The sequence below is a fragment of the Giraffa tippelskirchi genome, chromosome 9 (genome assembly GCF_054371585.1).
Source record: "Giraffa tippelskirchi isolate mGirTip1 chromosome 9, T2T-mGirTip1v1.2.pri, whole genome shotgun sequence".
NCBI lineage: Eukaryota > Metazoa > Chordata > Mammalia > Artiodactyla > Giraffidae > Giraffa > Giraffa tippelskirchi.
Window position 1 is genome coordinate 13,469,806 of NC_137283.1, and position 13,385 is coordinate 13,483,190.

The following is a 13,385-nucleotide window of genomic DNA, read 5'->3' on the forward strand; positions in this document are numbered from 1 at the left end:
TGGGATCTTTTTAGTTTCGGGATATTTTAGTTGTAGGCTTCCCCGGTGGCTCAGATGGTAAAGAATCTGCCTTCCATGCAGGAGACCCAGGTTCGATCCCTGGGTGGGGAAGATCCCCTGGAGAAGGAAATGGCAACCCACTCCAGTACGCTTGCCTGGGAAATGCCATGGACACAGGAGCCTGGCAGGGGTCCACGGGTTCACAAACAGTTGGACACGACTGAGCGACTAACACTTCCACTCTACTAGCATGCAGACTCTTCAGCTGCAGCATGTGGGATCTCCTTCCCCAAGCAGGGATGGAACCACAGCGCCCTGCATTGGGAGCGCGGAGTCTTAGTCACGGGACCACCACGGAAGTCCTCTGATCTATTTTTCTTTTCCTTTTCTTCTTCCTTTAAATTCTCAGACAGTATTCTTAAATCATCATTAATGACACTGTGGTGTTTTTAGTATCTATTTTCTCATACTATAATCACTTTTTAAATTGCGATGAAGTCTCTCAAACATAAAGATCTATGGAATACGGCAAAGTAATTACTGATGATCCAACAAATGCAGTTTTAGGCTCCTCTGCATACCCTTAACTCTCCTCCAAACCCTAATTTATCCAGTATACTGAGTTTCTCAGTAACTGTTGTTTTTTAAGTTGCAGGTCTATTGGTAACAATGTCTTGCGTGTGTGTGTGAAAATGATTATTTAGTTTAACAGATACTTCAAAGTGCATCATTATTTCTCAGACCTGTTATAAAGCACTCCATCATCTTCTGGTTTCTATTAATACTCCTGAACGATCCACTGTCAGAATGATTGGAATGTGGATTGGCAATCTGCCTTTTCTCTTTAACCTTTCTAAAAAAAAATTTTCTTGACTTCGTCATCTTCATTATCCATTTAGCTTTGCTCAATATGCTATTTTGTCTTTTTATTGGTTTATATTCTGTAATTACGGTTTTCTTTTTTGAACTTTTGTTCTTTGAATGTCTCCTAGATCATTTTTACAATCCTTGACACTTGACTGAATTTTTGCTTTTCTAAATTATATTTCTTTTTTATTTTTTAAATTATTGAAAGTATTATACCACATTTGCAGGAGACTTGGAAAACACAGAACCAAATTACACATAGTTCCACTATATACTACAATTATTTTTTAAGTAGATAAATTCAGATTTTTAGTTGAAGTTTCAGTATCAAACTTTCAAAACTTAACAGAATGGACAGAAAAGTAGGACAAAGTAGACCTGAAGAGCAATGAACCAATTCAGCGTTATTACTGCTAAGTCGCTTCAGTCGTGTCCGACTCTGTGCGACCCCATAGACGGCAGCCCACCAGGCTCCGCCGTCCCTGGGATTCTCCAGGCAAGAATAAGACTTACACAATTTTCACAGGCTTGCCTGGTGGCTCAGATGGTAAGGAATCTGCATGAAATGCGGGAGACCTGAGTTCGATCCCTCGGTTGGGAAGATCCCCCGAAGGTGGGCATGGCAACCCACCAGTATTCTTGCCTGGAGAATACCCATAGACAGAGGAGCCTGGCAGGTTACAGTCCATGGGGTCGCAAAGAGTCAGACACGACTAAGCAACTAAGCGCAGCACAGCACATAATTTTTACACACCAGTAGGATACAGATGTTATTCAAACTCTCACAGATTATAAACCAGCAGACACTGGAATTCAACCACGGACATAAAACAAGGTGCAAAAATTTCACAGCCTAAAGGTATTGAAATTATACAGCATCTGCTCTCTTATCACTGTGGAATTACGTAGAAATCAGCATCAAACAATATTTGAAAATAACCCATATATTTTCAAGTGCAATCTGACGTTTACCAAGAGAGATCCTTGACTTAGCCATTAAAAGCCTCAATAAAGTTAGAAAACTGAAAAAACACAAAGGGTAACTACAGAGAAGAAAGCTTTTAAATGAGAAATTACTATCAAAGATACTTAACCCCATGTATTTGGAAATCAAATGTCTACTTTTAAATGATGGGAGTATCTAAGAAACCATAACCAGGAAAAGTAGAAAATAATGTGCAACAGAATAAAAATGAAACAAGAATTTATCAGAATTTGTTGCATGCTGGAAGTTGCTCAATGTAACTAAATACAATGTGGAATCTTAAATAAGGTATGAACACAAATAATGGACACTAGCATAAAGTTTTGTGAAATTTGAAGAAAAATCTCTACTTTAGTTAATAATACTGTATCACGTGTTAATTTTTTTTTTTTTTTTTTTACAACATAGTATTGCTTTGTATTTTCAGAATTGGATTAGAAGTTTCAAGCCTCAATGAAATTTTTTTTTAAATCTCTAAAATAATAAGCCTTCTAGACTTTAGCAGTAACACTAGATGCCAGAATAGACAGAAGTATATCAAAATTTTGAGTGAATACAAATTAGAAATCTAGCATTCTAAGTCATAATTAGTTAAAAAAGTGGAACCAAAATGTCATAAATTTTTTAGCTGAGCAAAAATTCGTAAGTTTTCTAAAATAGATATATTATACATATTATTATATATACATGTACACAAAAGCTTTTCTGCTTACTACATTTGATAAAGGCTTGAGAAAGAACAACTAAAAAAAGAGACAGAGAAATTGCAAAACATAAACTAAATGAAATAGTAGCACTGACTAGAATATGAAACAAACTGGATAAAAGACTATCACACAGTCCAGTTGTTTCTAAACATGGCTGCTCACTCGAATCACAACTGGAGATTTGGAGGAAAAAAAAGAAAAATACCTGGGCATTTTATATTTTTCAGAAAAATTCCAAGATAATTCTAATGTGCATCTGAATTTTAAAAAGTGATCACAGGTTCTTCTATTAAATGGTAGTTTTATGTTACAGAATTCTATTATATTCTGGTTGACCGATCATGATACAATGGTATTAAAATCAATGTTACATAATCACAACAGTAAAAGATGTTTATTAGTTTTCACAATGAATAGCCAGACAAAAAAATAAAAGATAATTACAATTGCAAGCCATAATAGGCACATAATTAACCTAACAATATAAAATGATTACATCTAATTTGGGGAGTTAAGTCGAGTGATGTGGTAAGTAGACACACATAAGGCACATGCTGCAGAGTTCCCTGTGCTGTGTAGTATATTCTCATCAGTTATCTACTTTATTTTATACATAGTATCAATAGTATATATGTGTCAACTCCAGCCGGCCAATTCACCACCTACTTCCCTCTCGATATCCATATACCTGTTTTCTACATCTGTGTCTCTATTTCTGCTCTACAAATAAGATCATCTATGCATTTTCTAGATTTCACATATATGCATTAATCCTGAGCATATACTGAAAGAAACCTTAATTCAAAACACATACACGACCTCAATGTTCATAGTCAGTCAGTCAGCTCAGTTGCTCAATCGTATCCGACTCTTTGCCACCCCATGAATTGCAGCACGCCAGGCCTCCCTGTCCATCATCAACTCCCGAAGTCCACCCAAACCCATGTCCATCGAGTCGGTGATGCCATCCAACCATCTCATCCTCTGTCGTCCCCTTCTCCTCCTGCTCTCAATCTTTCCCAGCATCAGGGTCTTTTCCAATGAGTCAGCTCTTCACATGAGGTGGCCAAAGTATTGGAGTTTCAGCTTCAGCATCAATCCTTCCAATGAATATTCAGGGCTGATTTCCTTTAGGATGGATTGGTTGGATCTCCTTGCAGTCCAAGGGACTCTCAACAGTCTTCTCCAACACCACAGTTCAAAAGCATCAATTCTTCAGTGCTCAGCTTTCTTTATAGTCCAACTCTCACATCCCTACATGACTACTGGAAAAACCATAGCCTTGACTAGACGGACCTTTGTTGGCAAAGTAATGTCTATGCTTTTTAATATTCTATCTAGGTTGGTCATAACTTTCCTTCCAAGGAGTAAGCGTCTTTTAATTTCATGGCTGCGATCACCATCTGCAGTGATTTTGGAGCCCAGAAAAATAAAGTCAGCCACTGTTTCCCCATCTATTTGCCATGAAGTGATGGGACCAGATGCCATGATCTTAGTTTTCTGAACGTTGAGCTTTAAGCCAACTTTTCACTCTCCACTTTCACTTTCATCAAGAGGCTCTTTAGTTCTTCACTTTCTGCCATAAGGGTGGTGTCATCTGCATATCTGAGGTTATTGATATTTCTCCCGGCAATCTTGATTCCAGCTTGTGCTTCCTCCAGCCCAGTGTTTCTCATGATGTACTCTGCATATAAGTTGAATAAGCAGGATGACAATATACAACCTTGACATACTCCTTTTCCTATTTGGAACCAGTCTGTTGTTCCATGTCCAGTTCTAACTGTTGCTTCCTGACCTGCATACAGGTTTCTCAAGAGGCAGGTCAGGTGGTCTGGTATTCCCATCTCTTTCAGAATTTTCCACAGTTTATTTTGATCCACACAGTCAAAGGCTTTGGCATAGTCAATAAAGCAGAAATAGATGTTTTTCTGGAACTCTCTTGCTTTTTCGATAATCCATCGGATGTTGGGAATTTGATCTCTGGTTCCTCTGCCTTTTCTAAAACCAGCTTGAACATCTGGAAGTTCACGGTTCACGTATTGCTGAAGCCTGGCTTGGAGAATTTTAAGCATTACTGTACTAGCCTGTGAGATGAGTGCAATTGTGGGGTAGTTTGAGCATTTTTTGGCATTGCCTTTCTTTGGGATTGGAATGAAAATGTCCTTTTGCAGTCCTGTGGCCACTGCTGAGTTTTCCAAATTTGCTGGCATATCGAGTGCAGCACTTTCACAGCATCACCTTTGAGGATTTGATATAGCTCAACTGGAATTCCATCACCTCCACTAGCTTTGTTCGTAGTGATGCTTCCTAAGGCACACTTGACTTCACATTCCAGGATGTCTGGCTCTAGGTGAGTGATCACACCATCGTGATTATCTGGGTTGTGAAGATTTTTTTTGTACAGTTCTTCTGTGTATTCTTGCCACCTCTTCTTAATATCTTCTGCTTCTGTTAGGTCCCTACCATTTCTGTCCTTTATTGAGCCCATCTTTGCATGAAATGTTCCCTTGGTATCTCTAATTTTCTTGAAGAGATCTCTAGTCTTTCCCATTCTGTTGTTTTCCTCTATATCTTTGTATTGATCGCTGAGGAACGCTTTCTTATCTCTCCTTGCTATTCTGTGGAACTCTGCATTCAAATGGGTATATCTTTCCTTTTCTCCTTTGCTTTTCGCTTCCCGTCTTTTCACAGCTATTTTTAAGGCCTCCTCAGACAGCCATTTTGCTTTTTTGCATTTCTTTTTCTTGGGGATGGTCTTGATTCCTGTCTTCTGTACAATGTCACAAACCTCCATCCATAGTTCATCAGGCACTCTGTCTATCAGATCTAGTCCCTTAAATCTATTTCTCACTTCCACTGTGTAGTCATAAGGGATTTGATTTAGGTCATACCTGAATGTTCATAGTAGCACTATTTATAATAGCCAAGACGTGGAAGCAACCTAAATGTCCATCAACAGAAGAATGGATAAAGAAGATGTGGTACATATTACTCAGCCATAAAAATGAACGAAACTGGGTCATTTGTAGAGACATGAATGAACCTAGACACTGTTATACAGAGTGAAGCAAGTCAGAAAGAGAAAAATATCCCTAAAATTTTAAACAGGGGCAATTTCCTGAGTACCCTCTGTAATGACCCTCACTAACAAAAGGCAAACGCAAGACTCACTATAACAAATGACAATGGCTGGAGAAGGTAAGAAGGACTAAGGTAGCATATAATAGTTTCTTCAACAGACTGTCATAATTTCTTATGGCCATCAAATAATGTAGAAAGAGACCTGAATTTTTAAAAATGTATTATAGAATTATAGTTTAGAATTCTGCAAAAATGACTGTTTGCTGAATCCTGGATATTGAAAAACACCTGGAGTCCTCTTTATGCTAAAACAATCCCTTTCTGCAAAGCTTATATGTAAATAGTAGAGGTTTGAGGTAGAGAATATACTCCAAAAGAAAATGTATAGGCTATAATACATTCATCTCTAAAAACAGATTTTATTTCCAATAAATGAATGGATATTTTATGGTAAAATTACCAAGCTAATAAAATTAAAAAACCACTTCCTAACAGTAAAAACTTACCAAACCAGGCAATTTTTACAACTGGAAGAAGAAAATTCTCTGCATAAAACTGGTTAATCATAGTTATGGCTTTATTACCCAGACAGTGTGCATAAACTCCATACGGCAAAGTCTCAGCTTCACAAACTAACAGTTCATTTATTCAAAGAGACTGGTTCAGAATTAAAATGAAAGTGAGACTGTTGGTCTCAAGTATTAAGCTGTAGGATTTTGTTGTCCCTAAAGCAGCTTTACTGGGAGGCTCTGCCCCTTGCACGTCTGTGGTGTGTGCTCGCTCATTGGAGCTGAAGTGGTAGTTTTCCCACCAACAGTGCCATCAGGTCAGCTCACTTTAGAGCTACAATGAAATTGCTGGAAATACCCTGGGGTCCATTATTTCAGCACAATAATGAGGCTGTTCACAAAGAGAGTTTATTACAGTAAGAGATAGATGTTTATGAGATCAGTAATATGATTACAGAACATGCTGTATGGGAAGGGCCTCTGGGAGCCGTAGGCAGGATAATTTTGCAGGCACTAAACAAAACAAAAAAGCCAAACATCATTATCAAAACTGCTAACTTCACTGCATCACAGTCATGGCTAAATATCCATATTACTAAATATCAACATTATTTTTCTGCTTCAAAAATGATGCACAGACAGGCTTTCTGAATTTGTATAAGATCAATTTTTTTTTTTTCGGGGTGGCAAAAACAAACTCAGAGTCTTTACTGCTCATCTTTTAAATGCAGTTCATTTCTAAAGGCACCTGGGAATTGCATTTGGAGGTGGTAGCCATGATGGTTTTTCACCGCATGTTAATATATTGCTGAGTAATAAAGATAAGCCCACCATCAGGACGGATATAACAGAGAGAGAAAGAACACAGTGATGGTAACAGTTACTGCGTGCCAAGTGCTGTGACATGAGCTCTTCACACACTGTTCCTTTAGTTTTCCTAAAACCCCATGAGGTGTTAAAATTTCCTCCTTTTTTTGACATGGAAATGGAGACTTACTAACTTGCCCAAAGCCTTTCATCTGGTAACCAAAGAAGCCAACTCGACCACAATTAAATGAATGGGTGTCCAGAGATGACCCAGCTGCATCATGGAAATACCATGTGTCTGGCCAAACAGCCTCTCGTGCACGTGTGTTCAGTTGTGTCCGACTCTTTTGTGACCCTATGGACTGTATTCCACCAGGCTCCTTTGTCCATAGAATTTTTCCAGGCAAGAATACTGGAGTCGGTTGCCATTTCCTCCTCCAGGAGATCTTCCTGACTCAGGGACCTAACCCGGATCTCCTGCTTCTCCTGCATTGGCAGGCACATTCTTTCCCACTGTGCCACCTGGGAAGCCCCAGACAGCCTCACATGGACTGTAGAATCAATCAACTAATATAGTTTTGTTTCTCCCTTTAAGAGATATAACCATTTCCCTTTTTGTTGCTATTACCTATAAATCCAGAGTTCAGTATCATTAGGGCTATTCGCCCCGTGGAAGACAAAGCAACAGCAGTTTCCACAGTTTAAAAATCGAGCATACACTACAGGAAGCCTAGACATTAAAGACCAACACTGAGAAAGTAAAATGCAACCAGCATGACATTAAAGTAGATATAAAGTACATATACACACACACATACACACACACACGTCAAGTTATGTTATCCATAACACCTCTTGACTTTAAATGGAGTTTTCATCATCACCCCAAATGTCTTGATCATGACTATTTCTGCTTGATGAATCAATGGAGAAAAGCTGTCTTTTCACACTGAAAATGCTAGTTTCTCTGCAGGATCACACAATGTAAAAGGAAGGCTCTTCTGGTGATCCCTGGTGCGGGGGTGGGGGTGCGTATCAGCACAGCTCTCCTGCTTGGCGGCTACTACTCTCACCTTCTTTCCTGTGCTATAAAAGAATCACTATGGTTTCATCCCCATAGTTTTATTAGGGAGATATCCAATTAGGTCAAAGAGATGCTATTTTCACAGGACATGTTTTCCTACTGTGTCTTAGAACACAAACTACTCCCAATTATGTAATGACTGTGGTGCAAAGAACAAATAGAACCAACTGTATTAAAAGAAATGGTATTTTCATAGGATATGTAGGTGCTACTCCCACTAACCTAACAATTATATGCCAAAGAATACAAAACAAAATCTTAATAGTATGTGATGTTTGAAATCTTTTACAAATATACTGCCACATAGATGCCCACCCTACTCCTTACAACAAAATAATAATCCAGACTAAACCAAATACCTAAAGGTAGAAAACAATCAATCATGAAAGTACCAGAAGAAAATACAGATGAGTATATTTATATTCTTGGAATGGGAAGACCTTTTAAAAGATGACATAAAATTCAAAAGTCATAAAGAAAAACTGATAAAAGTGACAACTAAATGAAAACTACCTTTAGAGCTAAAGTACCAAAAAAATTAGAAATACAGAAAGAAAATAAAAGGTATATTTGTTATGACAAAATAATAAACATCTTACTAGACAAAGAATTCTTAAAACTCAACAGAAAAGAGTAAACTAAACAGAAAATAAATCAGCAAAGAATACACTAAAGGAATTTATGGAAAAAGATACACCAGTGGCTAACAAACCCACCAAAGATGTTAAATTACATTAAAAATTAAATAAATACAAAACACCAAAGACATACAAAATGTCATCTATAAGAAAAACAAAATGACGTAATTTCATAAAACTCAGTATCAGCAAGGCTGTGGGGAAATGGGCAGCCTTTCTTTTAGTGAGCATGAAAATGGTAGTCTACCTTTTAGGGATGGCAATATGGCAATACATATTAAAATTTTACATTTACAGCCTTTTCAACAAGTATATTAGACAGGATTCTCCAGAGAAAGAGCCAACAGGAGATACAAAATTATGCAGAAAGAGATTTATTGTGAAGGACTGGCTCCCATGGTTATGGAGGCTGAGAAGTTCCATGGATTTGCCATACAAGAGCTCGAAGCCCAGGAAAGCTGATGGTATAGTTTTTATCCAAATCCAAAGGCTCTGAAAACCAGGAGAGCCAACGGTGCAAACCCTAGTTTGAGTCTGAAGACCCAGGATCCAGGAGTTCCAATGGATGATGGCAGCAGATGGACATCCCAGCTCAAGTGCACAGCAATATGCCTTCCTCTGCCTTTTTGTTCTATGCAGGCCATCAAACAGTTGAGTGATGCCTATTCACATCAGTAAGACAATCTGCTTTACTGAGTTTACTGTTCAAATGCTAGTCTCTTCCAGAAACACTCTCAAAGGCACACCAGAAACAATGTTTCACCTTAAAAACAAAAACTCAGAAGGGAGCTGTTCTGCCCATAAATCAAGATTATCAAATAATTTTTAAAAAATTTTTCATTTGCACTTTTTGGTATCATATATGTGATGTTCCAGCATAAAAAACATTTTATTATTATTTTACATTTTGGTACTTTATATTTTCCCAGTGTTAATGCTCAAAGTGTTTTGAACTTGATTTTTAAACAATTACTAGTACAGGAAAAATGAGGTTAGCTATCAAATATTCAATTTTAAACAATTACTGGTACAGGAAAAATGAGGTTAGCTATCAAATATTCAATTTGTTTTTCTCTCAGTGATAAATTAAGAGAAACTGATAACTGGGTAACACATTGAATTGTCTGTATTTGCAGTGTTTCTGCATGATGGATTTTGTAATTATCTTGGTCTCCACATTCCAAACTGCTTTGAGGTTTCATTTACATGAAATGTGAGTTTCCTATTTTTGCCTCAAGTGTATCTTTAATTATGTGTGAAACCACACTTATTAAAAAAAAAATTTATGGGCTGAAAACTTAACCCTTCAATTCACACTGACAGAAAAGAAAGACAGGAAAAGCTCAACCAAACAGTTTATACTCACATTTAATTCTCTGTAAAATGAGTGTTTGTCTACTGCACTTGAATGTATATAGTCCAACAGGCATGCTCTTGATGGCAGAATGATGACAGGAAGTGAATTCTACATGGCAAGTCTTTAGTGATGCCCCACTATTGTTCCTGAAGATGGTTCAGTTCCAAGGATAGACAGAAATTATGGAAACCTGACTACTAATGACCCTAGGGAATCCAATCAAAATGAAAATAAAAATAACTAATAGAAGGTACACACACAGGCACACAATCCACAACAGCACACATTCCTAACAAGTACGCTAACAAGTTCAAATCAGTCAAGGTTGATGAGTCTCAATCTGTTTTACCAGATCATGTAGACATGGCCCCAAAATAAGTCTAAAATTGTTAGGATTCAAGTGAGAATAAATCCTAACTTTGAACTAAATATGAATACAATTACTTTCTGGCCCAAGTGGTACCTTACAAGTAGGAACATGGAACTGCATGCACAAAGATTCCTTGAGAATATTTTTGGAAAAATATTACCCCTTTTCTGCTACTAAGTATTTTGCATTATCTCTTGAGTGAATTTTAGAATGATAGAACTTGAAAGGGCCAGAAGAACTCCTCTGGTCCAATTACTCACTTGTAGGTGACAAATGGTCAATTCAACTCCCTGGTGAATCTTTCAGATAAATTGGATGAAAAAGGTGCCTTTACATATTGTGTCAAATGGCTGTGCTGGGCCATTGGATAAGGACATGTTAGAGCCCGTCTGCCCATAATGTCCTGCTTGGAAAGGGGGACCAGGTGGTTATGCTCTTTGACAGTAATTAGAGAGCAGGCCCAGGGGCTGCTGCTTGTGACATATCTACTCAAAAGGGCATCAAGAATGGATTATTACGCAACTCTAAAAAAAGAATGAACTATTGCCATTTGTAGCAATCTGGATAGACCCAGAGCTTATCGTACTAGGTGAAGGAACTCAGACAGAGAAAGACAAATATCACATGCTGTTGCTCATATGTGGAATCTAAGAAAAAGATACAAATGACCGTATTTACAAACCAGAAATAGATCCATAGACATAGAAAGTAAAGTTACAGTTAGCAAAGGGCAAACAGGGCAGGGGGAGGGATAAATTAGGAATTTGGAATTAACATATACATAGTACTAAACAGGTAAACAAGGACCTACTGTACAGCACAGGGAACTATACTCAATATTTTGCAACAACCTATAGGTGAAAAGAATCTGAAAAAAGTATATATGTATATATGAATCACTGTGCTGTACACCTGAAAGTGATACAATGCTGTCAATCAACCGTATTGCAATAAAAAAGGAACAATATCTTTAAAAATAATTAATTGATTAGCAAATCATGCCTCCCCCCCAAAAAAATACCTTTCTGTACATAAAAAAACAAACTTCACCTGTTTTCTTCCTAAAAGAAATCACTATTCTTATCATTTCATGGATGCAACATAGGTGCCAAGACATGTAACTTACAGAGTCTCAAAGTAGAACAACAACATTTTTAAATTCCAAATGAACTTTCATGCTCTTTTGAGACATACCTAGCTGCTTATTTTGGAGGACTGAAATACAGTTTATTATAGCACTACAGGGTCGATTTATTGCCACAGGAAATCCAACCAAACTGCTCATCATCTCCACAGAACAGAACAGCATGTTGACCTTTACTGGCAGAATTAAAGAGTGAATTCTGTTGTAGCAGCTACTGTGAGAAACTTGAGTTGCAGAGCTGGTGAATATTTATGAAGTTTTCCTACTGAGCTGGCCACTGGAAGAGAGGATGGAGAGATACCTGCTTCCGAATCATCCAAGAAGCATGGAGTTACCTGTCAGATCCGACTCGGATTTCAAATCCTAAATTTAGGGGGGGGAACCTCACTGTTTACTAAAAATGATACAGTGTATTATGAAAAATACTCAAGATTCTGAAGCTAAAATTACACTCCAGGTACAATTCTCCATCTGATGGAGAGAATGTCAGATATCTCGAGAGTGGAAAGAGCCAGACTAAGCAGCTTCCTTGTTGAGCTTCCGGGCCTCACACTCTCCACTCTGGGCAGAGCAAGAAGACTCTTTGGTCCCCACTGGTGCGGTGTGACAGCTCCCTCCAAGGTACGGACACTCTTGAGTGGAGAATGCTTCCAAGGCTGAGGCTGAATGTCCGCTGTTTTGTGCCCCCTTGGGGGGATCCTTGTCCCACCTCATTACATTAAACCTTTCTGTTTTATGACTCACATCCTAAACCAATATTTTAATAAAAAAACTTTCGAGAAATACCCTGTTAAATCTTTGGTATAAATCACCCTACCCTCCCTTCTTTTGGTGTCTTTAAATACACATACATACAGCATGACATAAATCAGCTCGTATTACAATTTTGTTTCGTAACTAGGTTTTGGCACTTGTTGGATCTTATCCATGTACTCCACAATTATTTATTGAGAGCTTGTGGTGGCCAAGCATTTTGAAAGTGCTGGTAATAAAGCTGGGAAATGGACAAGTGACTTTTAGTCAAGACAGTGTGTGACTTCAAATTGTGCACCAACAACTGCGTAACAACTAAAAGAAGAAAAAAAGAATTAAGATACAGAGAAATATCTTTGTGGATCACAAATAAAACAAACACATAGAAGCTTGAGGTTCAAAAGCTGTTAGAAGCAGCAACTAGAAACACCAATATAATTGGGGCCAGAGCCCACGTTGGGGCTAGGACAAAAGTCAGGCCCAGAATGTGAAGTGGAGGCTGGAGTTCCCTGTCCACCAAAGGAAGCTGAAATAGCTGTTCCAGTCTTGGGGCTTTCATGAATAAATGAAGCTGCTCTATTGAAAACAGCAGCAACAGAACCTGTGCCAAGCCCTCAACAGGCTTGGTGTCTAGATTTGTGATATATCCAGTATCACCATAATATGGGAGTTTGGGGACCCAGAGCAGTCAAGGTAACCATAGTATCATTGCAAGGCATTAGTGCAGAGAAAAGAAACAGCAGCATTATGCAGTACAAATAACTTCTACTCTTAACAAGTCTGACTAGGAAGGAAGCCTAAAATGAAGAAGACCACTGAACACAAAGACTACCAGGAAATTCATTCTGGAAGAAATGATAATAATAGAGTAACTTCAAAGGGACTTTATTTTTTAAAGGTTTCCTTCAAGCATAATTGGCAAGCAAAAAAAACTGTACATATTTCTAACATATAGCAATCAAGATAAGAAACATATCCACAAACCTCAAAAGCATCTTTCCACCAATATATCCCCATTTTGATGATAATAACTTCACGTACATCTTGACATGAGGTACTGTTAAACCCTTCAACTTGATTTTC

At 37.9% G+C, this 13,385-nt stretch overlaps 1 protein-coding gene and 1 non-coding gene across 41 annotated transcripts in view; one reads left to right on the forward strand and one right to left on the reverse strand.

The window, feature by feature from the left end:
• The window catches only part of ULK4 (unc-51 like kinase 4), a 477,098-nt gene that overhangs the window by 126,328 nt on the left and 337,385 nt on the right, over positions 1–13,385 (reverse strand). The gene's annotated exons all lie outside the window — the stretch shown is intronic.
• TRNAG-UCC (transfer RNA glycine (anticodon UCC)) lies at positions 40–111 on the forward strand. The gene has a single exon. It is a non-coding gene; the product is annotated as a tRNA-Gly (tRNA).